This window comes from Oryctolagus cuniculus, chromosome 2 (genome assembly GCF_051225735.1).
Source record: "Oryctolagus cuniculus isolate XC-2025 breed Fujian yellow rabbit chromosome 2, ASM5122573v1, whole genome shotgun sequence".
Lineage (NCBI taxonomy): Eukaryota > Metazoa > Chordata > Mammalia > Lagomorpha > Leporidae > Oryctolagus > Oryctolagus cuniculus.
This window is the reverse complement of record NC_142868.1, coordinates 58466965-58490232: the sequence shown is the minus strand read 5'-3', so window position 1 is coordinate 58490232 and position 23268 is coordinate 58466965. Positions and strand designations below refer to the sequence as shown.

The 23268-nt window shown below is 38.9% G+C and overlaps 1 protein-coding gene across 1 annotated transcript in view; it reads left to right on the top strand.

Moving 5' to 3' along the window:
* The window catches only part of ASB5 (ankyrin repeat and SOCS box containing 5), a 55551-nt gene that overhangs the window by 1251 nt on the left and 31032 nt on the right, over positions 1-23268 (top strand).

Here is a 23268-nt window from a genome sequence, read left to right as displayed (position 1 = left end):
GACATAATTCAATTCAAAATCCTCTCTGTCTGTAAATGAGAATATGAGTGAAGGTGGAAACTATTTCACATGTTTGAGGTAAATGAACATGATTTTCCTGGGAAGGATTGCTTTTGAGCAAAGTGAGAAATTCATGTACTCATTCAAATTGAGGAAAATCCAAATTACAATATAAAACTCTCACAGGAAATATGAAATCTACACTTTTAACCCTTTATATATCATCTCAGAACAGGTGTAATATGCTTAAATGTGATGTACGTACTAAGTGATCCAACTAAAGTTTAAAAATTCAGTTGTTTTATAGAACATTTGTACACAAAAAAGCAAACATAGAAAACTACGTTTAAACAAAAGTTATGCTTAAATATAAAACTAAATATGTTTTATGATAACAAGGTGATAAAATTCACTCTTGTAGGCAACCTATAGCTCATTTCTTCTTGTCAAATTCTGCGTATTATTAAAATTGTCATACAAGAAAATATGAAACATCAGCTAAAAGGAAGACATTTTTTGTAGGTTATTAAAGGGTTTACAGGAAAACTATGGAAATTCTTTTTTACATATTTAAAAATTAAAAGAAACAATCATCCTTCTTTAGACTGATTTTAGTGCTCTTCTGTGGGAAATCATGATGATTCTATCCTAGGATATATTAAAATTCCAGGATTTTTTTACAAGAAGAATTGAAAGAAAGAAATCAATATTCACTAATAGAAAATACTTTTTCTGGAAATTTAAAATGATAATAAAGTTTAAAACAATTTTCTGTTGCTTTTAATGCTAGATATATTTAATAAAATTCTGCATTCCAAAAACATGCATCAATCTATATAGTAAACAGTAGAAACATTGTTCTTATATCACAGAACATAATTAATCTCTGTTGTTACTTTAACGTTAGAGAACAAACCAAGTATTTTAACAAGAATTCTTTCTTTATCTCTTGCTTCTAATAGTTAATTCTTTCTTGCCCAGGAAATTATTGCTTTCTCCATTTTAACATAGCTTTTTCCCCTTTTTATGTACTATAATTACAATATTTAAATTTTGTTTATGCCATTATAATTAACTAGTTAGACTTAATTATCTTTGTTTAATCTAGTAATTTCCTCCTTCCTAGAAAAGATTATCACCTTCATTCCATTTTGAATTAGGTTTCTCAATCCTACTTCCAAGGCTTAGCCAGATTGCTCCCCAACATTTCTGATGTGGAGTTGCCAAATTCCATGAAATAAGAGACGATGTGTGTATTTCTATACCTTTCATAATCATAGAGGATCTGCTGACATTATTCTGGATGTCCTCCCCATTGACTGTAGTACTTTGGTGTAAATAGAGGAAACTGTTAGTTTTCCTAGCTGCTATTGCAAATCACCTCATTGTATCAGACAACTGTAGTGTAGTTTTTTCCAAGCACTGCTATGGTATTATATACAAGACTGCTGAAAAGCTAAATAGTAGCTAAAAAACTTAGGACAGTTCCTGCTTGATTCTATTGCTAGTCCAATAAACTTTACAAATCTGTTTGAAGACTTTTGTCTACCCCACCATCAAACTAAAAGGAATTATTCATTGCTGTGCCTTTCTGTAATGCACCCTCCTGTATGGTTCTCACTGATAAATGTCCTGATTACAATCTTTATATTTTAAAGTTCGAATCCATTTTTGAACTTAGCATTATACTTGAGACTGACAGTAATACTAACAAAAGTTGAAAGACACTTCCAACTGTGATATTAAAAAACAGAGAGCAAATGGGGATGTTGGAAAAAAAACCTTAATTTGGTGGAAGCACTCCAAGGGCCTAGAACAAACCATGAGCTACTAATATGTCTGGGATGCTTTAAGGAGCAACTCCTTTCCTTAGAGACAGTTCTTTTCAAATCCTTTCCTAAGCACTAATAGAAGGTCAACAGCTTTACCTGGAAGTGGACAGAGTCAGTTCTAATTACCTGCTTTTTGATATTGTGACACCGAGGAGATGGAGTATAAAAGAGGCAAAATGTATTGTTCTCTACCCTTAAGTATTTGTGGTTTGTATTATAAATTATGGTTTATATTATATGGTTTACATTATAAATTATTAAATTATAAATTATTATAAATTATGGTTTGTATTATAAATGAGGAGATAGTATATCTTTCTTTTTTTCTTTTCTTTTTTTTTTTTTTTTTTTTTTTTTTTTTTGACAGGCAGAGTGGACAGTGAGAGAGAGAGACAGAGAGAAAGGTCTTCCTTTGCCGCTGGTTCACCCTCCAATGGCCGCCGCGGCCGGCGCGCTGCGGCCGGCGCACCGCGCTGATCCGATGGCAGGAGCCAGGAGCCAGGTGCTTTTCCTGGTCTCCCATGGGGTGCAGGGCCCAAGTATATCTATATATAATAAATACCTCCAAGCCGGCGCCGTGGCTCAATAGGCTAATCCTCCACCTTGCGGCGCCGGCACACCGGGTTCTAGTCCCGGTTGGGGCGCCGGATTCTGTCCCGGTTGCCCCTCTTCCAGGCCAGCTCTCTGCTATGGCCAGGGAGTGCAGTGGAGGATGGCCCAGGTGCTTGGGCCCTGCACCCCATGGGAGACCAGGAAAAGCACCTGGCTCCTGGCTCCTGCCAGGATCAGCTCGGTGCGCCGGCTGCAGCGGCGGCCATTGGAGGGTGAACCAACGGCAAAAGGAAGACCTTTCTCTCTGTCTCTCTCTCTCACTGTCCACTCTGCCTGTCAAAAAAAAAAAATAAATAAATAAATAAATAAATACCTCCAGGCCGGCGCCGCGGCTCACTAGGCTAATCCTCCGCCTAGCGACGCCGGCACACCGAGTTCTAGTCCCGGTTGGGGCGCCGGATTCTGTCCCAGTTGCCCCTCTTCCAGGCCAGCTCTCTGCTGTGGCCAGGGAGTGCAGTGGAGGATGCCCCAGGTGCTTGGGCCCTGCACCCCATGGGAGACCAGGAAAAGCACCTGGCTCCTGGCTCCTGCCATCGGATCAGCGCGGTGCGCCGGCCGCAGCGCGCCGGCCGCAGCGGCCATTGGAGGGTGAACCAACGGCAAAGGAAGACCTTTCTCTCTGTCTCTCTCTCTCACTGTCCACTCTGCCTGTCAAAAAATATTTTAAAAAAATAAAAAAAAATAAAAATAAATAAATACCTCCAGGCATAGTAAACACCAAAGAGCTAAAGAGTAAAAGAGGGCTATTTCAGATTTGGACATTCAAACATATCTTCTTGAAGAAGGCAGTTGTTAACACAAGGAATGAGCAGAGGCATGAATTTAGGGGTGTATATAGAATATTGGAAGAGAGTAGAGTTGGCTGGAGTAGAGAGTTTAGGCAGTAGTAAAACAATAATAAATATGGCCTAGGTACAAAAGAATTTGAAGGACAAGCTAAGAAATTCAGATTTAACTTTTTTAAAGTTATTTATTTGAAAGACAGGTGGGGGGAGAGAGAGCATGAGAGTGTGTGTGAGACAGAGAGAGAGAGAGAGGGAGAGAGAGAGAAACCATTCCCCAAATGCCCACAACATCTGGTGCTGGGCCAGACTGAAGCAGGAGCTAGGAATTCAATCTGTGTCTCCAGTGTGGGTGGCAGGAGGGACACAAATACATGAACCATTACCTGCTGCCTCTTAGGGTACACATCAACAGGAAGCTGGATCCAGTAGCAGAGCTAGAACTTGAACTCAGCCACTCCGATATAGGATGTGAGCATCCCAACCACTATGTTAAATTCTCACCCCCAGACTTACCCTGAAGACAATAGAAGTCATTGGGAGCTTTGGTCTGAATGGAGGTGGGAAAATAAGAAAGGACATGTTTGAAGCAATCATTTAAGGTCAATTTGTGTAGTAGTAATCTCTGGAATTGAACAATAGGACAAGCTTAAAGTAAGTAGAGCAGATAGGATCAAAGATCCTAAAAGAGAACCTAGACTGATTTGATGGTGGTAGCTTGGGTAGAAAAGAAAGAACATCACAAACCAAAGAAAAAATAAAAGAATAAACAAAACTAGTGATGTCTTTAAATAGCATTGTCAGGGAAATCAGACGTTACCTTAGGGTAACTTACTTTCCCGAGATTAAATACTAGTATGCTCCCAGAAAAGAGTTTGATTAACCGCATAGATAAAACCTCCAGTCCCTAGCCAAGACACACCTGGGATCTGGATCCTTGACTATTTGGTGAGTATGGTGGGTCACTTACTGATTTCCACTATGAAATGTCAATGCAAATTAGGAAATAGTAAAACTAGGGCCCAAATTCTAGTCTTCACTGGATTTTTGAATTATTAAACATATTCTCTTTGCTCCACTTTTTTTAAAAATCACCAAGTAGCCTTCTGCTTATGATTTCTCTCCTCATCTCGATCTGCCCACCCAAAGGGAATGTGCTGGCAGCTTTCCCTAAACAATGTTTTAGTCAATTTGTTATTTTCATTTCTTGTTGTAAATTAGTATATTTGCATTTGGATATCAATTTTCAGTATTTCTTGGTCTTTGAGTTCTAAGTCTGCCTTTGAGATGAGAGTTTGCTCCAGCTGTGCTGGTAGGTCAGGTTTCTGGGGCTGTAAGGCCAAGGACCAAAATTGTGAAAGTTCATCAATGTACTATGTGGGGCTACTTGTGAAACAATATGGTGACAAGAACATTCTTGAGGCGTTCCTTTCCTGATTGAGACTTTATGCTGAATACAGGATGCATGTAAAACCCTGTAATAGAATCATTTCTGAGCTTTGGATTTAGGGTTGCCATGAAGCATGAATGCGTGTTGTCAAATCTATGGTTGATATTGAGAAATAGAGGCTATTGTATAAATATGACACCTCAACTCAAATGGCAAAAAACTTTTTCATTGTGAGTAATGGTTTAATCTGGACATGAAAAGCAGCTAGAATGTGATATGATGTAACATCTTTTATTTCTCCATCAATAAAGTCTGCCCTAGGTTTAAAACTGACTTTAGGAATTTAACTTTACAGTCAATGTTAGCAATTGCAAAAGTAATGTCATAACACTCCTGTCTTATTATTTTTTAAATTATTTATTTAAGAGGTAAAGAAACAGATGGGGATAGAGAAAGAGAGAGCTCTTATCTACTGGTTCACTCTCCAAATGACTGTGAAAGCAAGTCAGAAGCCTGGAACTCAATCCAGGTCTCCTACGTAGGTAGCAGGGTCCCAACTGCTTGAGCTATCACAGGCTGCCTCAAGGGGTGGACATTAGCAGGATGCTGTAATCAGAAGTGGGAGGCAAACCCAAGTGCATTGATCTGGGATGCGGACATTCCAAGTAGTGGCTTAACTGCAGCACCAAAGCCTGCCCCGTTAACCCCTTTCTGAGGAACAACTTGTTTCGTGTGAGTCTGGGTGTTGCTGTGCCAGATATGCATGAGGTTACTTCCATAGAAACATTTTCCAGAATCTCAGCAATGAAAACTCTCAGGAGGCAAATCTGAAGGATAATTTCTTTAAAGTGTTTGTTATAAAATTGTATAAAAATATCCTGAAACTGAGAGGTATTTGAATACATTTTCTATACTTAGGTGAATTAACTGTCCATAACAAAAACTAGAGTCAATAGATTGCCCTTTTATGACAAAGACAAGCCACTATATTAAACAGTGCTACTAAATTTTTTTTAAAAGAAGTTTTATTTTTCTCCAAGCTCTATTATTTTTTTCACTGATGCTAGAACACTTTTGTGAACACATTTTAACTTCCTGAATTAAAAATGGAATCTTGGAATAAGGTTGCAAGCTATAATGACTTTGTCAAATTCTAAGTTTATAATATATAAACATCTTTCCTCTTCTTCTATATTTGGATAAATTAATGAAATTTATTTTTTCTTATTCATTGGCATAACTGATGCAGTTTAAATTTAACACAGTACAATAAATACTTAGAAACCTAGTTTATTCCTGGCACAATGTTATGTGCTATGGTACATAAATAAAAATATGTATTAGCTGCATACAACTAATAAATCTATATTAAATACATTATATATTATGTATACAAAACTTACATGAGAGAAGTCAAATGTTAGACACATAGAACAGCAAAACAGCAAAGAAGTACAAAGTCATAAGAAGCTGGATGGAAAAGAGCCATATTTGCTTGTCTAATGTTGTTTTAGAAGTCAGGAGAGACAGGTCAGGCAGGAGATAAAGCACTCCACAGAGAAGGCATTACTTCAGGCAGAAATTCAAAGGCAGACACATTTAATTATGTAGAACTGGAAATAAAATCAAGCTGATACAAAGAAAAGAAAAATAAAAGTTTAGAATGGGGAATCAAATAAACCTGGTTCATCCTGAGCCAAAATTGAAGCATGAATGATAGAAATAAGGATACATAATTTAGTCGTTGATGCTAATGGGTAAAATGAAGATGTTTTCTCAAATCATACACCCAAAAGTAAACAGTTCTCTTAAGAGCTCTCCAATGCCTTCACTCAATTTAACATGCAAAAGAATCATTAGCTAATGATGGAACTTGTTACCATCAAAAACATTTTATTTACACAGTCCTTGGTGATATGATTGACTAGGTCCTAATGTGTTGTTTATGAACTGCATCTCAGAGAAGTTGAAGTACCTTCTCTACATGCACTCAAGAGTGCGCATCCTCAGAGTGACTCCATGGCCAGTCCTGGATCCCTAGAACAATCTTAGAACATTAAAGCCATGTTCTGGACTGCAGAAAGAGATTATCCCCAGTGACAGACAAGCCATATCATTGAAAGCAAATGGAGTACTAGAATGTCTATTTCTCTGCAGTTGCAATCAATTAGATAGAGAAAGGGATGGAATTAGGCAGGAATAGAAAGGAGGGGGAGAAAGAGAGAGAGTTTGCTTCAGCATACGTAGAAATGTTGGCATTTCTTTTTCGCCAGCTGCATGGGAAACAAGTCATTCATTCTTTCCAGGCTTTCCTCAGCAACACTACAAAGTAGACCGTTGGCCTTTTACACTGGAAATATCTAAAGATCAGGTCATGGAGGGAGAGAATTAGAGTGTATCAGAAATTGTTAAATTATTATTATTACGGGCCAGAGCTGTTGCTCACTTGGCTAATCCTCTGCCTGCGGCAGCGGCATCCCATATGGGCACCAGGTTCTGTTCCCTGTTGCTCCTCTTCCAGTCCAGCTCCCTGCTGTGGCCCGGGAAGGCGGTGGAGGATGGCTCAAGTGCTTGGGCCCCTGTACGCACATGGGAGACGGGGGCGGGGGGTAGGGAGGCATGGCTCCTGGCTTCGGATTGGCGCAGCACCTGCCTTGGCGGCCATTTGGGGAGTGAACAATGGAAGGAAGACCTTTCTCTCCGCCTCTCTCTCTCACTATCTGTAGCCCAAATTAAAAAAAATTATTAGTATTAAAATAATCTATCAGGTGTTCTGTGATTTATAAAATCAACTCTCTGTAACAGACATGTAATAGACATGTATTAGAAATACTCTTTCCCTCAATCTGTAATTCCACACTTGTTTGTATGGGGCAAGATTTTTAAAATCTTTACTCTGAGCAGATTTATGGGTTTTCTAGAATAGCCTCAGGGCCTGAGAGGCTGGAGACAGTGCACAAGGCCAAGGTTCTTAGAGATCTCCATTCTTTCTTTAAACAACAACTCTGCTCTCATGAATCTTAAAGTGTTGGGCTTTAAGAGAAATTTTCTCCATAAGAAAAGATAAAATAATGTTTAAACTGTCCAGGTATATTTAAAATATTAATTAAGTTACATGCATCTTTGCAGACCTAACCACCCTATAATGTGAGGTAGTAACTGAATATCCTTTCAACATTCTTTCCTAGGGATTAGAAGAACAGTAAACATCTGGGGCCTTTCAGGAATGTGCCTAACTACGTGAAATGGCACGAAGGCATCCTCTGTCCATCAGGGCAGCTAAAGTTTCCTTGTCACCATTACCTGCTGAGGAAAATAGAAACCTTCAGAAATACATAGGCTCTTTCCCAAAGGCTTATAGTCTTAAACTATGAGTAGAGTACAAACAAACTGAAATTTAATACCGAAATGCCATTCATGTTCCTAAATAGAAACATTGGCTCACCTCAACTGTCAAGTGTGCCGCTTGATTTAAATGAAAACTGACAATGACAGTATTGAAGGCAAAGCTCATTCACTGGTAATCTGCTCTTCAACATCATAATGCTGCAAAGTGCCTGTGTTCACAGGTTGAATCAGGTGCAGCTGCCAAAATGTGAGAGGAAGCCATCCTTTTTCGAAAAAGTTCTCAATATACCATGACATTTAAGTAGTCATTACTAGAGAAATGATGATAATTTTATGAGTGACTGCTCACTAAACACATATTTGATGAACCACTGAGATTTATATGTTCTCCCAACTTTCTCTCCTTCTTTAGAGAAATAATGATTTCTGTCGACCATGGCATGAAAGTCAGAAATCATTTTTAGTATGAAATGATGAACCAAATGCATTCCTGAATTTGGAAGCTTTGTGTCTTGCTTCCCTCTTTTATTATTATTTATTTATTTATTTTTTGACAGGCAGAGTGGACAGTGAGAGAGAGAGAGAGAGAGAAAGGTCTTCCTTTGCCGTTGGTTCACCCTCCAATGGCCACCGCGGCCGGTGCGCTGGGGCTGGCGCACCGCGCTGATCTGATGGCAGGAGCCAGGTACTTATCCTGGTCTCCCATGGGGTGCAGGGCCCATGCACTTGGGCCATCCTCCACTGCACTCCCTGGCCACAGCAGAGAACTGGCCTGGAAGAGGGGCAACCGGGACAGAATCCGGTGCCCCGACCCAGACTAGAACCCGGTGTGCAGGCGCCGCAAGGCAGAGGATTAGCCTAGTGAGCCGCAGCGCCGGCCCTTGCTTCACTCTTGAACTGTGATCCAGAAAGATGAATTTAGAAAGGAATAAAGTTCCATTCCTTGGAACTAAAGTTTAAACAGAATAACTATTGCATCTGGGAAAGAAGGAATATTTCTTCATATCCAAGAACTAAAAGAAAAGGAGCTAAATAAAAATTTCAGCATCTCTTTCTCCCATCTCCTGTAGTTACAATGAAAGCACTCAACCAGTAAAACCTCAAACAGAAGCTAAATTTTATGTAAATTTACCATGACTCAAAGAAACCAACAAAGCAGGACTGCACGAAGAGAAAAATCTCCTTGTATAGTGCATGTTCACATAAGGCAATACTTACCTAATTTATCTAATTAGATAATTTATCTGAATTTATCTAGTTATTCTAATTTATCTGAATTCCCAGAATGTGAAAGAAAGAGAAGTCTGCTTAATTAAACTCAATATTCAGTTTCAAATGGAAATGATGAAATATTTTTCAAAAAGAATTTTTATTTGTAGAAGTTATGTGGAGTCAATGATTGAGATTGTTATAATCTTTTAAACTTAATTTTATATGAGAAAAATAAGAAAGGAAGGAGAAGAAAGGGTGAGAGTGAGGAAGGGAGGGAGGGGTTGGTGGGAAGTATCATTATGCTCTTAAAACTGTGTATATGAAATACATGAAATATGTTCCCATTATATAAATAAAAAAGGAAAAAAAGCCTTGATTTTAAAAAGCACACAAAATAACCACAAATCTGTTTCTACAGCATTATAAAGATTTTTATTATTTGATTACTTTTGAAACACAAAGGAAGTAGAAAGGGAAAAGGTAATTTGTAATTATTCTACAGTCCATAAGGCAAACGTGATTCTTGACAAACAATTGAATAGCAACTGAATTGTAACAGAACAGCAAGGAAAGTAGATCTGTCAAAATTACAATTATGTTGGAAAAGGAAATTATAATTTATTAGACAAAAACTCCTATAAATGGCATACAGGACAAACAATGCCTTGAAATTGAAGAAATTCAGCAAATATTTATAAAATGAATATAATACCCTAAATAGAAAATAGAAGCTGAAATCTCATTGCATGCAGTATAGTGATTTGCTCTTATAATTCTACCACTTTCTACCTATTTAATCTTAGAGAAGTTGCTTTACAGGTATAGACCTCAGTTGCTTAATAAAATAGAGATACTGATGCTTACTTCAAAGGATTAATGCAAATCTTCTATGAGATATAATTTGTTACCTAAACCATTGATCTCAGTGTAGGACATAGATTTTATATTTCAGAAATATTAACTTCTCATTAAAAATGTCAATAACAATACAGAATTGCCCAAAACTTAGTGACCTAAAGAAGCATTCATAAAACATAGTAAAATTAAAATTAATTAGTTTGCCAAAAAGTTGCTACAAGTGTGTAATACCAGTGCATATCTACTAAGAACATATTCCATTTAGCATCGTGTTAGTTCATTTGGTAGAAAGTTTCAGAACTTAAGTGGTTGGTTTTATTGTTATACTAATTTAATAATAACCTATTGCAGCTCAGAAATGTTTAGTAAGTTGTCAACTTTTTTAGTTAGTAACTGAAAGAAATGAAATTTCAACTCAGATCTCATTGACCAAGCAATTATTCTTAGATCAATAGCCTCTTACTCTTCTTGGTCTATTTATTTTTTTAGATTTATTTATTTATTTGAGAGGCAGAGTTACAGATAGAAAGAGAGGTCTTCCATCTACTGATTCACTCCCCAGGTGGCTGCAATGGCCAGAGCTGAGCCAATCTGAAGCCAGGAGCCAGGGGTTTCTTCCAGGTCTCCCACATGGGTGCAGAGGCCCAAGCATTTGGGCCATCTTCCACTGTTTTCCCAGTCCATTAGCCAGGATTCTGGATTGTAAGTGGAGCAGCTGGGACTCAAACCGACACCCATATGGGATGTTGGCATCACAGGCAGAGGCTTAACCCATATGCCAGTGTCTACCGCACATATTGGTCTTTCATGCAAGGAAACCAATAGTGAGTGGAAAAAGGATGTTTCAAGTTCATAAGCTCTGTGCCACCCATGTGTTTTGTTTATTGGCCTTTTCCATGCAGCCAAAAGGACACTTGAGAATTATAACCACTTACAAAGTGTACAATATTCAAAGTTGGCCAAAAACACTAGTAAAAATAAACAGTTCAATTTATGCCTGTAAAGACTCAAGCTATGACTGTCACTCAGATACTCCCTCTGATAAGCTTCATGAAGCAAAGCCAAACGTTCTCTGCCAGGACGGAGGTTTGGAGCAAAGTTCTGTAGAGTCTGGCTGGTGTAACCAGGACCTAGGCAGAAAGTTATGTTGTCAAGTTTAGTCCCGAACTGGTAGTTGTACAATTACTCACAGAATTTGTTTTTACAATTTTACTCTGTCTAAAGAAAAAATCCTTTTCTTGGGGCTGGCATTGTGATACAGTGGGTTAAGTTGCCACCTGTGACTCTAGCATCCCATAAGAGGGCTGGTTTGAGTCCCAGTGGCTTCACTTCCAATCCAACTCCCTACGAATGTACATGAGAAAGCAGCGGAAGACGGCCTATGGACTTGGGCCCCTGCCAAATACGTAGGAGACCCCTGAGTAGTTCCAGGCTCCTGCTTTCTGCCTGGCCCTCACTGTTGTGGCCATTTGGGTAGTGAACCAGTGGGTGGAAGATCTCTTTGTTTCTCTGTCTCTCCCTCTCCCTCTATAACTATGCTTTTCAGATCAATCAAATAATCTTTAACAAAAAGAAGAAACTTTCTTGACTGAAATTCTTTGGAAAGAAATGTTTTCTCAGGCAAACCTGGCCAAATTCCTGGTCATGGCTGTAAGTAGTCAGCTGTTCCTCCTGGCTTCTGTGATAATTTGTCACAGTGTGCGACAGTGGCCTACAATGGCAAATTTCTGGATATTCTTGGAATCAGTGCCACACAGAGTTGAGGCTGCTTAACCTCTGACACACCAAAGCACCGGATATCAACATCCTCTGCCAAACCATCCTTCTAAAAAGGCTCTTGTCCTTTTATTTTCTTTTCTCTTAATCCCTGGCAGCTGAAAATGGAACACAACAAATAATGACAGCATTAACAGAGAAGCACTGAGTCAGCTAGTTCAGGCATTTGGCTTTTTCCCTTTTTTTTTTCTGTCCCCTTCTGCCAGCTGGTCTCTCCAGGAAGTGACCAAAACATAGCTTTTCACTAGACAGATCTTTCAGAAGGCTTTATTTTTTCTCTTGTGAAGAAGGAGCAACATAAACTGTTATAGATGAAATCTGAAGATAAGGATGCAGAATTATTTCACAGAATCATTGAAAAATCTCAAACTCTGATCCATATTAGAAGTTATCTGGGACCTTATACTCAGGTTTGCATAGGTGCTTTCCAAGAGATATGGTTCTCAGGAGTACCTGGTCCATCATCAGCCCACTGCAAAGGCTATCTGAATATGGCTAACTTCTTTTCAGTAAACAATAAATCACAAATAATGATTTTTGTTTTCCTTATTAAGATGAGACTGTTAAATTATAAATTTACAATCAAGGAAAAAGTTACCATCAAAACAACAGAAAAATTAATGCTGATACTTGCGATATCCAAGACCCCTGCTTTTTTCCTATGGTATGTACTGGTAGGTGTGCACGTCACCCTCAAGGCGGAAACAAGGTTTCCTCATGAAAGCTTTGCAGGATGTGATGAAGGCAAGCGGAGTGTCTCATGGTGACTTCACAGACTTGAGTGTTTCAATTCTGAGAACAGGGAAGTATCTGACATGGCTCAGTACATGTTAATCTTTTTTTTTTTTTTTTTTTAGTTTAAGTAAATTTATTGAATAACACTTCCTAAGGGGAGGGTCAAGATTGAATCAATATACAACAGTGTTCCTTGAGAATGTTACAGAATAATATTTCTAGAGTTATGTATTTTTATTTTTTTTACTTTTTTTAGGCAAAGACTTTTTTTTAACTTTTATTTAATGAATATAGATTTCCAAAGTACAGCTATGGATTACATTGGCTTCCCCTCCTCCAATGACTTCCCTCCCACCCGCAACACTCCCCTTTCCCGCTCTCTCTCCCCTTCCATTCTTATCAAGATTTATTTTCAATTTTCTTTATATACAGAAGATCAGTTTAGTATGCATTAAGTAAAGATTTCAACAGTTTGCACCCACATAGAAACACAAAGTGAAAAATACTGTTTGAGTACTAGTTATAGCATTAAATCACAAGGTACAGCACATTAAGGACAGAGATCCTACATGAGGAGTAAATGCACAGTGACTCCTGTTGTTGACTTTACAAATTGACACTCCTGTTTATGGCATCAGTAATCTCCCTATGCTCTAGTCATGAGTTTCCAAGGCTATGGAAGCCTTTTGAGTTTGCCGATTTCGATCTTATTCCGACAGGGTCATAGTCAAAGTGGAAGTTTTCTCCTCCCTTCAGAGAAAGGTACCTCCTTCTTTGAAGACCTGTTCTTTCCACTGGGATCTCACTCACAGAGATCTTTCATTTAGGGTTTTTTTTGTTTGTTTTTTTGTTTTGTTTTGTTTTGTTTTGTTTTGCCAGAGTGTCTTGGCTTTCCATGCCTGGAATACTCTCATGGGCTTTTCAGCCGGATCCGAATGCATTTAGGGCTGATTCTGAGGCCAGAGTGCTGTTTAGGACATCTGCCATTCTATGAGTCTGATGTGTATCCCGCTTCCCATGTTGGATCGCTCTCCCCTTTTTTTTATTCTATCGGTTAGCATTAGCAGGCACTAGACATGTTTATGTGATCCCTTTGACTCTTAGTCCTTTCATTATGATCAATTGTGAACAGAAATTCATCACTTGGACTAGTGAGATGGCATTGGTACATGCCACCTTGATGGGATTGAATTGGATTCCCCTGGTATGTTTCTAACTCTGCCATTTGGGGCAACTCAGCTTGAGCATATCCCAAATTGTACATCTCTTCCCTGTCTTATTCCCACTCTTATATTTAACAGGGGTCACATTTCAGTTAAATTTCAACACTTAAGAATAACTGAGTACACGTTAATCTTTAATAGTTGCCTAAGATATAATGTTGGTCATATAATAATGGCCATCTGTTCCCTGAGATGACAGAACGCCACTTCCATATGATATTAGAATAATGGTATTCTAATAGAATTGCTATTTTTAAAGAGAATAAATCTTAGGTACTTTAAAAGTTGTGTTTATAGTTTAGTAAAATATCATTCAAATATAAAAGGCCTTTGAAAAACTCATGGAAAATGTGTATTTATAAAACTACACATGGATTAAAAAGTTTTGCATCAAAATTAAGTAATATTTTAATTTCATTCTCCCAAGTTCCATTTGAAGTCTTCCAATATATTCACAAATGCCAGAATCTGTGTACAGTTTTGTTTTATAAATTGTGTATAATACAGCTTTTAGCAAATTATAGCATTTTGTCATACTATGTCAACTTGCTACTTAATGAATTCCCTTTGGAAATAATCTATTCATTTTATAAATATAAATTTTTGTATACTATACTGCATTTTGTTAAATTTAAATACATTTCTATGTTGCTTTTCCAGTAAATATTATGTGATTAGTATTGCAGACAGAGGAGATAATGAGAAATGGAAAAAAGTAAATATCCTTTTCAACATAAAAATAATCTCTGTGTCTCAAATTCCTTGTAGTTGAACCTAACAGGAGTGAGGCAAGCAAGCCTCTTGACATTTTCTACTCCGAGACTTTCACTTGATGTGTGTGCTACCTCACACTTTCTAATAATAACATGCTGTGTGTTTGTAATTCACAAAGTTTTTCCATACACATAACTAAACACAAGTAAACTGTATTGTACTTTTGCAGAGAAGGAAACAAAGCTTGGAAATGTAGAGGCAGTTGCTAAAGATTATTGACATACTTAAAAGAAAGTAAAAATGTGAGCACTGGCCTTCTGATTGCTTCTGCCATCACTCATCCTTACCGTTTGTGAAAGTTGTTTCTTTGTGTTATATTAGAAAACTGGCAATGTCCTTTTTGCTGAGATAATCTCTGTATTAGGTCACTTTCTACCTTTCAAGATCTTTGGAGCAATCCTAGCAAAATAAAGTTACTCAATACATCCTATGCTGCAGGCTACCCATCCTCTTAATAGCCTGAACAAATTCAACATTGACTGCACCATTATGCTGGCATATTACTAGCTTGTAAGCCTAATGAAGACAGGGACTTACTTCATTCTCAGAGCACAGAAAAATACCTAGCACGTGCCAGGTACTTAATAAGTATTCAAGGAAGGAAGGCATAAAGGAAGAAGGAAAAGAGTAAGGAGGGTAGTGAGGGGATTCCAACTTTAGTAAATGGATTTTATTACCACTTTCAGCACAGGGTGCACCCATTCTAACTGTGTATGGCTCAATGTTTTGATATATATCCACTAAATAATGATAATGGGTAATTTTCAAATGACAAGACAGAAAATCAAAACTACACAGAAAAGAGGTCTGTATGTAATGCTTTCCATTGCTACTGCTTTTTAATTAGACTTATTCCTTTACTCACTTCCCTTTAACCTCACACAACTGGCATTAACCCCTCAACCCCCTTGATTTCTTTTAAGTAAAACCAGTTAATGGTTGCTAACCTACTCAACTATCTTCTTGATGTCTTATTAACAAAAAGACTGCTGGTGTTTTTATGAAGAAGGCTTTTCATTCACCTTTTGACTTGCCATTGTAAGTAAATACAATTTCGTTCTTAATATTTTAAACTCTCTGAACTGTCTTGAACTATTATTAAATAATACTTCTTTGCTTAATGTGGAATATGATACTTCAAACTGCAAAAAACCACCAGATACTTGAACTATGACTGACAAGAGATTGCTCTTTTTTAATCTAAAGTAGATCCGAAAGCTGTCAGGTGTTAGAAGGTGTGACAAGGAGGGATAGGGCTGACACAAAACAGAGAATTGACACCTGCTGAGGGCAGTACCTCTGGACTGCAGATATTCACATTGTGAACCACTCCATCTGTACACCGATTTCTTTCTTATCTGTTTCCAGTTAGTAACGTAGTTGGAATGATTAAAACAAAAATGTTAGAATCTTGCTTTGGCCTATACAGACAACTGGCTTATTCAAAACCTGGCTGCTGGATACTCAGAGCCAGTCTGCCAGCATGGACGTGCTGCTACCTCGGCATGTGAAATTGGAGTTGAAGTCAGCACACATGGGAGGGCCTAACTTTCTATGCTTTCCCCTCTTTGGAAATAGCTTCTGAAAACATGTTCCATTTTGATGGAAAATTGCAACACAAAACACCCTAAGTGATGCCACTGCCTTGTTGATGATTAAACTGTCTGTGGCTAGAACCACAGGGAGGAGGAGGATTATGTGTAAAATTGTTCTTACATTAAGTCCTTATCCATGGTGCATATCAAATTTTCTCCCATGCAGCTGTTGTCCTCAGAGTAGAGAACACAGGTTGCTGCTTTTATTCTTGTATGGGTTTGTGACCTTAGTACTATTTCAAGCTGGCAATTGGTAGAGATGGAACTGAGTGTTAGCAAAATCAGTAAAGAGAATGAAAAGCTCAAAAAGGTGTCAATTTATGAGGATAGTAAGCATGTACTTCTTCCTTTTAGAACAGGGACTATTCTAAACATGTGCCATTACAAACTCATTGAATTCTCACAAAACACATAATTAAGTGCCATTGATTATCAGAAATGATTTTGTCTGATGTTTTGTATGTGTTAGTTTAAATTTGTCTGCAAATGGTGTTAGGTAGTATTAGAATATTTTAGAAAGAATACCAGTGGAAAGCAGTCACCCCTTTTTTTTTTAAGATATGTTTATTTATTTGAGAGGCAGAGTTACAGAGAGGCAGAGGCAGAGAAGAGAGAGGGCTTCCATCCAATGGTTCATTCCCCAGATGGCTGCAACGGCTGGAGCTGAGCTGATCCAAAGCCAGGAGCCAGGAGCTTCTTCCCGGTCTCCCACACAGGTGCAGGACCCCAAACACTTGGGCCATCTTCTACTGCTTTCTTAGGCCGAAGCAGAGAGCTGGATTGGTAGTGGAGCAGCCGGGATTAGAACCGGCACTGCAGGAGGCAGCTTTTACCTGCTATGCCACAGCGCTGGCCCCAGCAGTCACTCTTGCTTCCAATCTTGCTTCGCTGGTGATCCTGTGGGTAGCTCTGAGCATGCCACCTGTTTTCCTTCAACCTCTGTTTCTTTGCCTGAAAAATGTAGCAGTTAGGATAAGTGGTCTTTGATTAATGTTTTCAGCCATTGACCCTTTCTTTTGTGGTGATCTGGAAGCTCGTTCTGTAAAATGGACAGAGTGCAGCTGTGCTGTTTGAAGACGGAGCCCACACTTGACTATCACTCTCTGAGGCAGCTCCATACAGGACACTTTGAAGCCATTTGTAAATCCCTAAAATAGATGATATCCAAGCCCACATTTAGCTATGAAGCACTATAGTTCTTTCATGTTATTTTGACTTTTGGTGAATCATTTTTATACTAGAGAAGCTTTTACCACAAAGAATTCCATGTTACTTTTTGTGAATCCATTGCACCCATGACCTTCAGCCAGAATGTGGAGAATCTTCAGGACTGAACTGCTTGCTGCAAGTCACCAAATGACAATTACTTTGGAACACTCTTTCTAGTTTCCCACCTAGCATTTCTCTTTATCACCGCCTGTCAAGGCTCATTCAAGCTCACGTGCAGCTCATTGCTGGTGATTTTCCTCAGCCACTCTGTATGCTTCAACTAAAAATGCTGTCATCTTCTCCACTGAGCACCTTCAATAGTAAGAGAGAGCTCTGAGTACTCTCAGACCAGCTTGAGTGCTCTGTTGGCTCCGCAGAGATGAAGTTATCCTCAATACCAATGAGAGGAGAGCTGAAGTCTCCTATGGCCCTCAGCTGTACAGTAGATAACCAGCAGCTTTAAGCAGTTACTGCAAACAGGGAATTCCAATAACACGGCAGCTTAGGATAAAGACATCAGAATAAAGAAGACCTAACTGCTTTTTCTTTTGGTGTCTTACTGAGGTGTTGCATTTTCTGTTAACATTATTCTCAATTTTAAAATGTTTTGGGTTGGGCTTTTATGGTCATTTGAATTTTCTTAATAAAATAAACTAGAACTAGAAAAAAATTTTTTAAAGATTTATTTGAAAGATAGTTACAGAGAGGCAGAGGCAGAGAGAGAGAGGTCTTCCATCTGCTGGTTCACTCCCCAAATGGCTGCAATGGCTGGAGCTGTGCCAATTCGAAGCCAGGAGCCGGGAGCTTCTTCTGGGTCTCCCATGTAGGAGCAGGGGCCCAAGTGCTTGGGCCATCTTCTACTGCTTTCCCAGGCTGTAGTAGAGAGCTGGATCAGAAGAGGAGCTGCTGGGACTAGAACCAGTGCCCATATGGGATGCTGACACTGCAGGTGGTGACTTTACCCACTATGCCATGGTGCCGGCCCCTGAGTAATTTATTTTAAAAATCCTTCTTTACTTTCAAATAATGAAACATTTTTCTCCATTCTCTTAAAGATTTTCTTTCAAAAGAATTCACTTGGAATTTATTTTTTAATTTTTAGGCCCCTTTTTCCCAAGTATATATTCTATTATTTGTACATAATTTATTGGAAAGCCAGTTACATATTCTATGTCAATACAATGCTCACTCACCGTAAATCTAGTGTCTGCATGGGTCTGTTTATGGGTTCTCTTATGAATTAAGTTCTCTTGAAGTATTCTACACTGATTCTATAACTTCTAAGTATGTCTTGATCCCAATAGAGCAAACCTCCATTGTGTTGCAATTTTTTCAGTTTGACTCTTCTTGGCAAGTTGAAATTCCATATATCAATTTTGGAAGAAGTTTCTACAGTTCACAAAATACTTGGCTTTGTGTTGGAATTAATTTAAAAAAGATTTATTATTTATTCATTTATTCGAAAGGCAGAGAGATTGTATATGTTTGAGAGAGAGAGAGGTCTTCAACCCACTGGTTCACTCCCCAAATGACTGGCAACAGCCAGGGTTGGGCCAGGCCAATGTCAGGAGGCCGGAACTACATCAGGTCTCCCCATTGGTGGCAGGGATCCAGGTACATGGAGCATCATCTGCTGCTTTCCCCTACAAAGAGTTCTTATGTAGAAAACTATATAATTTGTTATTAATCACAGTTAGGTTTCTTCCTCTTTTTAATTTTTTAAACATTTTTACTTCTTGATCTGTATATTAAAATCTTTAGTGCATTAAATCACAATGTACAGCACATTAAGGACAGAGCTAAACTGATCTTCTGTATATAAAGAATTGAAAATGAATCTTGATGTGAATGGAAGGGGGGAGGGAAAAGGAAAGGGGAGGGTTGCAGGTGGGAGGGAAGTTATGGGGAGGAAAGCCATTGTAATCCATAAGCTGTACTTTGGAAATTTATATTCATTAAACAAAAGTTAAAAAAAAAACCTTTAATGCAATGTTGAATAGAATAGCAGTGAGTGTCCATTTGTTTTTCACTTCAGTGGTAAAGTTTTTAGCATTTTGCCATTAGACACAATGTTTTCTGAAAACTTTTTTTTTCATTTTCAATTATCTTTATATACAGAAGATCGATTTAGTATATATTAAGTAAAGATTTCATCAGTTTGCACCCACACAGAAACACAAAGTGTAAAATACTGTTTCAGTACTAGTTATAGCATTACTTCACATTGGACAACACACTAAGGACAGATCCCACATGAGAAGTAAGTACACAGTGACTCCCGTTGTTGACTTAAAGAAAAGAATAGCAGTGATAAGGGAAAAAGAGTATCTTTTCTTAAAAAGACAAGAAACACATTTTATTTTTCTTGCTGCAGTAGCAACAGACTCTTGGTTTTCACAAAACACCATTTTTGCAGTATGGCCGCTTTTCACCACTTCGCTGTTCTCGCCCAGGGCTAGTTCTGCCGATGCCCTACAGAACTCAGCCAGTCCCCCGATGGGCAGGTATTCCTTGTCGAGACCTTTTGCAGCTATCTGAGCCTCTGCCTTCCGGACGCTAGGGAGTACGTAAGGCTTCCCGTTATCATCCCGGTAGGCGCCAACTCCCAGATTCATCTTTTTGCTGTTTGTGTCTCTCTTGTAGGCTTCTGTAACTCCCAGGATAGGATCTGGGGGTCCCATCTTGATGGGATTGTATTGGACTCCCCTGGCACATTTCTAACTCCACCATTTGGGGCAAGTCCAATTGAGCATGTCCCAAACTGTACATCTCCTCTCTCTCTTATTCCCACTCTTATATTTAACAGGGATCACTTTTCAGTTAAAATTTAAACACCTAAGAATAATTGTGTGTTAATTACAGAGTTCAACCAATAGTACTAGAACAAAACAAAGAAAAAATACTAAAATGGTTAAAGTATTACATTGTACATCAACAGTCAGGACAAGAACTGATCAAGTCACTGTTTCTCATAGTGTCCATTTCACTTCAACAAGTTTCCCCTTTGGTGCTCAGTTAGCTGTTGCCGATCAGGGAGAACATATGATATTTGTCCCTTTGGGACTGGCTTAATTCACTCAGCATAATGTTTTCCAGACTCCTCCATTTTGTTGCAAATGACCAGGTTTTGTTGTTTTTGACTGTTGTATAGTATTCTATAGAGTACATGTCCCATAATTTCTTTATCCAGTCTACTGTTGATGGGCATTTGGGTTGGTTCCAGGTCTTAGCTATTGTGAATTCAGCTGCAATAAACATTAGGGTGCAGACAGCTTTTTTGTTTGCCAATTTAAATTCCTTTGGGTAAATTCCAAGGAGTGGGATGGCTGGGTTGTATGGTAGGGTTATATTCAGGTTTCTGAGGAATCTCCAGACTGACTTCCATAGTGGCTTAACCAGTTTGCATTCCCAACAACAGTGAGTTAGTGTCCCTTTTTCCCCACATCCTCTCCAGCATCTATTGTTGGTAGATTTCTGAATGTGAGCATTCTAACTGGGGTGAGGTGAACCTCATTGTGGTTTTGATTTGCATTTCCCTGATTGCTAGTGATCTTGAACATTTTTTCATGTGTCTGTTGGCAATGTGGATTTCCTCTTTTGAAAAATGTCTATTGAGGTACTTGGCCATCTCTTAAGTGGGTTGTTTGTTTTGATGTTGTGGAGTTTCTTGATTTCTTTGTAGATTCTGGTTATCAACCCTTTATCTGTTACGTAGTTTGCAAATATTTTTTCCCATTCTGTTGGTTTGATGCAATCCCAAATGTTAATTTTGGCTTTGACTGCCTGTGCCTCCCAGGTCTTTTCTAGGAAGTCTTTGCCAGTACCTATATCTTGCAGGGTTTCTCCAGTGCTCTCTAATAATTTGATGGTGTCAGGTTGTAGATTTAGGTCTTTAATCCATGTTGAGTGGATTTTTGTGTAAGGTGAAAGGTAGGGGTCTTGCTTCATGATTCTGCACGTGGAAATCCAATTTTCCCAGCACCATTTATTGAATAGACTGTCCTTACTCCAGGGATTGGTTTTAGATCCTTGATCAAATATAAGTTGGCTGTAGATGTTTGGATTGATTTCTGGTGTTTCTATTCTGTTCCATTGGTTTATCCGTCTGTTTTTGTACAGAAAACTTTTTGTTTTTGTAGCTACCTCCCACTATTTTTAAGGGTTAGCAGATTTTTACAAAAGAATTTCACTTCCAGCTGTTCATACATCTGAATGAATATTCAGTTTACTCAAAGGAGAACTTGCTTCTACAAATGCCTTTCTTAAAGCATTCTTCATAACACTAATGATGTAGTTTATGTTTCAACTGCATTATCTAGACAAAACCACAGTGCCTGAACACACTATATAAGCACCTTTGTGTAAAATAGGCTGCCTACACTTTCATTCTGTAGTCATATCTAGTACTGCGACCCTGGTTTAAACTGTATGATCTTTCTAAGAGTTTACTACTTACATCTCGGACCATACACTGAACATTTCTGACAGGTGATCTAGAAGTTTCTTCCTCTTAATATTTATTATTGATTGATCAACTATATTTGAAATGCAGAGAAATAGAGTCAGACAGAGAGATCTCTCATCAGCTGATTCACTCCTCAAATACCTGTAACATTCAGGACTGGGCCAGACTAAAGCTAGAAGCAGGGAAGTTAATCCAGATCTCATGTGAGCAGAAGGAACCTAATTACTTAAGCCATTACCTGCTACCTCCTAGGATGCACATTAACAGGAAACTGGAATAGGGGGCAGAGGTGGAACTCAAAACCAGGCAGTCCAATATGGGTTTTGGGTATCCCAAGCAGCATGTTAAACTGCCCCAACGTTCTGCCCCTCTCTTTTGTTTTTGAAGATGAGATTCTTTCTCATGTAACAGCATTGTTCTTCCTTTATCTTGGCCCATTGTTTTCACATTATCTGTAAAAGGCTTTTTCCTTATAGTTTAAATAATTTTAATATAGTAATACTTCCTGCCATCCTCAACTCTGATTTTTAACAGCAGTGCAGTAAGTCTTAGAGTAAATTAAATACCCATTATATGTCCAATTTTATACCACAATCAATTTGAGGGTTGATTTTTGGGAGATTTTATTTTATTTTATTTTTAAAGATTTATTTATTTATTTGAAAGGCAGAGTTACAGAGAGAGGTAGAGACGGAGAGAAGGGTCTTCCATCCACTGGTTCACTCCCCAGATGGCTGCAATGGCCGGAGCTGCACCGATCCGAAGCCAGGAGCCAGGAGCCAGGAGCTTCTTCCAAGTCTCCCACATGGATGCAGGGGCCCAAGGACTTGGGCCGTCTTTCATTGCTTTCCCAAGCCATAGCAGAGAGCCGGATCAGAAGAGGAGCAGCTGGGACTCGAACCAGTGGCCATATAGGAGGCCGGCGCTTCAGGCCAGGGCTTCAACCCACTGTGCCACAGCACCGGCCCTGGGAGATTTTATTATATTTGCATAACTTCTTAATACATGTATGTCATTTCTTCCTGATAATGAACTGATAGATACTCAAAGTGATACAGAAACTCCTAAAGAGCTGGGTTCTGGAGTGATAAATTACATAGAGTATAGTGGCTGAGGTGAGGCCCGAATCGTCTTAATTGTAATGACTGTTGACAGTTGGGCCATTTTTACTTGGTAGGAGATTTAATTGAATTAATAAGAGAGGTAGCAGGGTCAGCACCATGGCTCACTTGGTTAATCCTCTGCCTGCAGTGCCGGCATCCCATATAGGCGCCGGGTTCTAGTCCCGGTTGCTCCTCTTCCAGTCCATCTCTCTGCTGTGGCCTGGGAAGGCCATGGAGGATGGCCCAGGTGCTTGGGCCCTGCACCCGCATGGGAGACCAGGAGGAAGCACCTGGTTCCTGGCTTCGGGTCCGCACGGTGAGCCGGCTGTAGTGGCCATTTTGGGGGTGAACCAA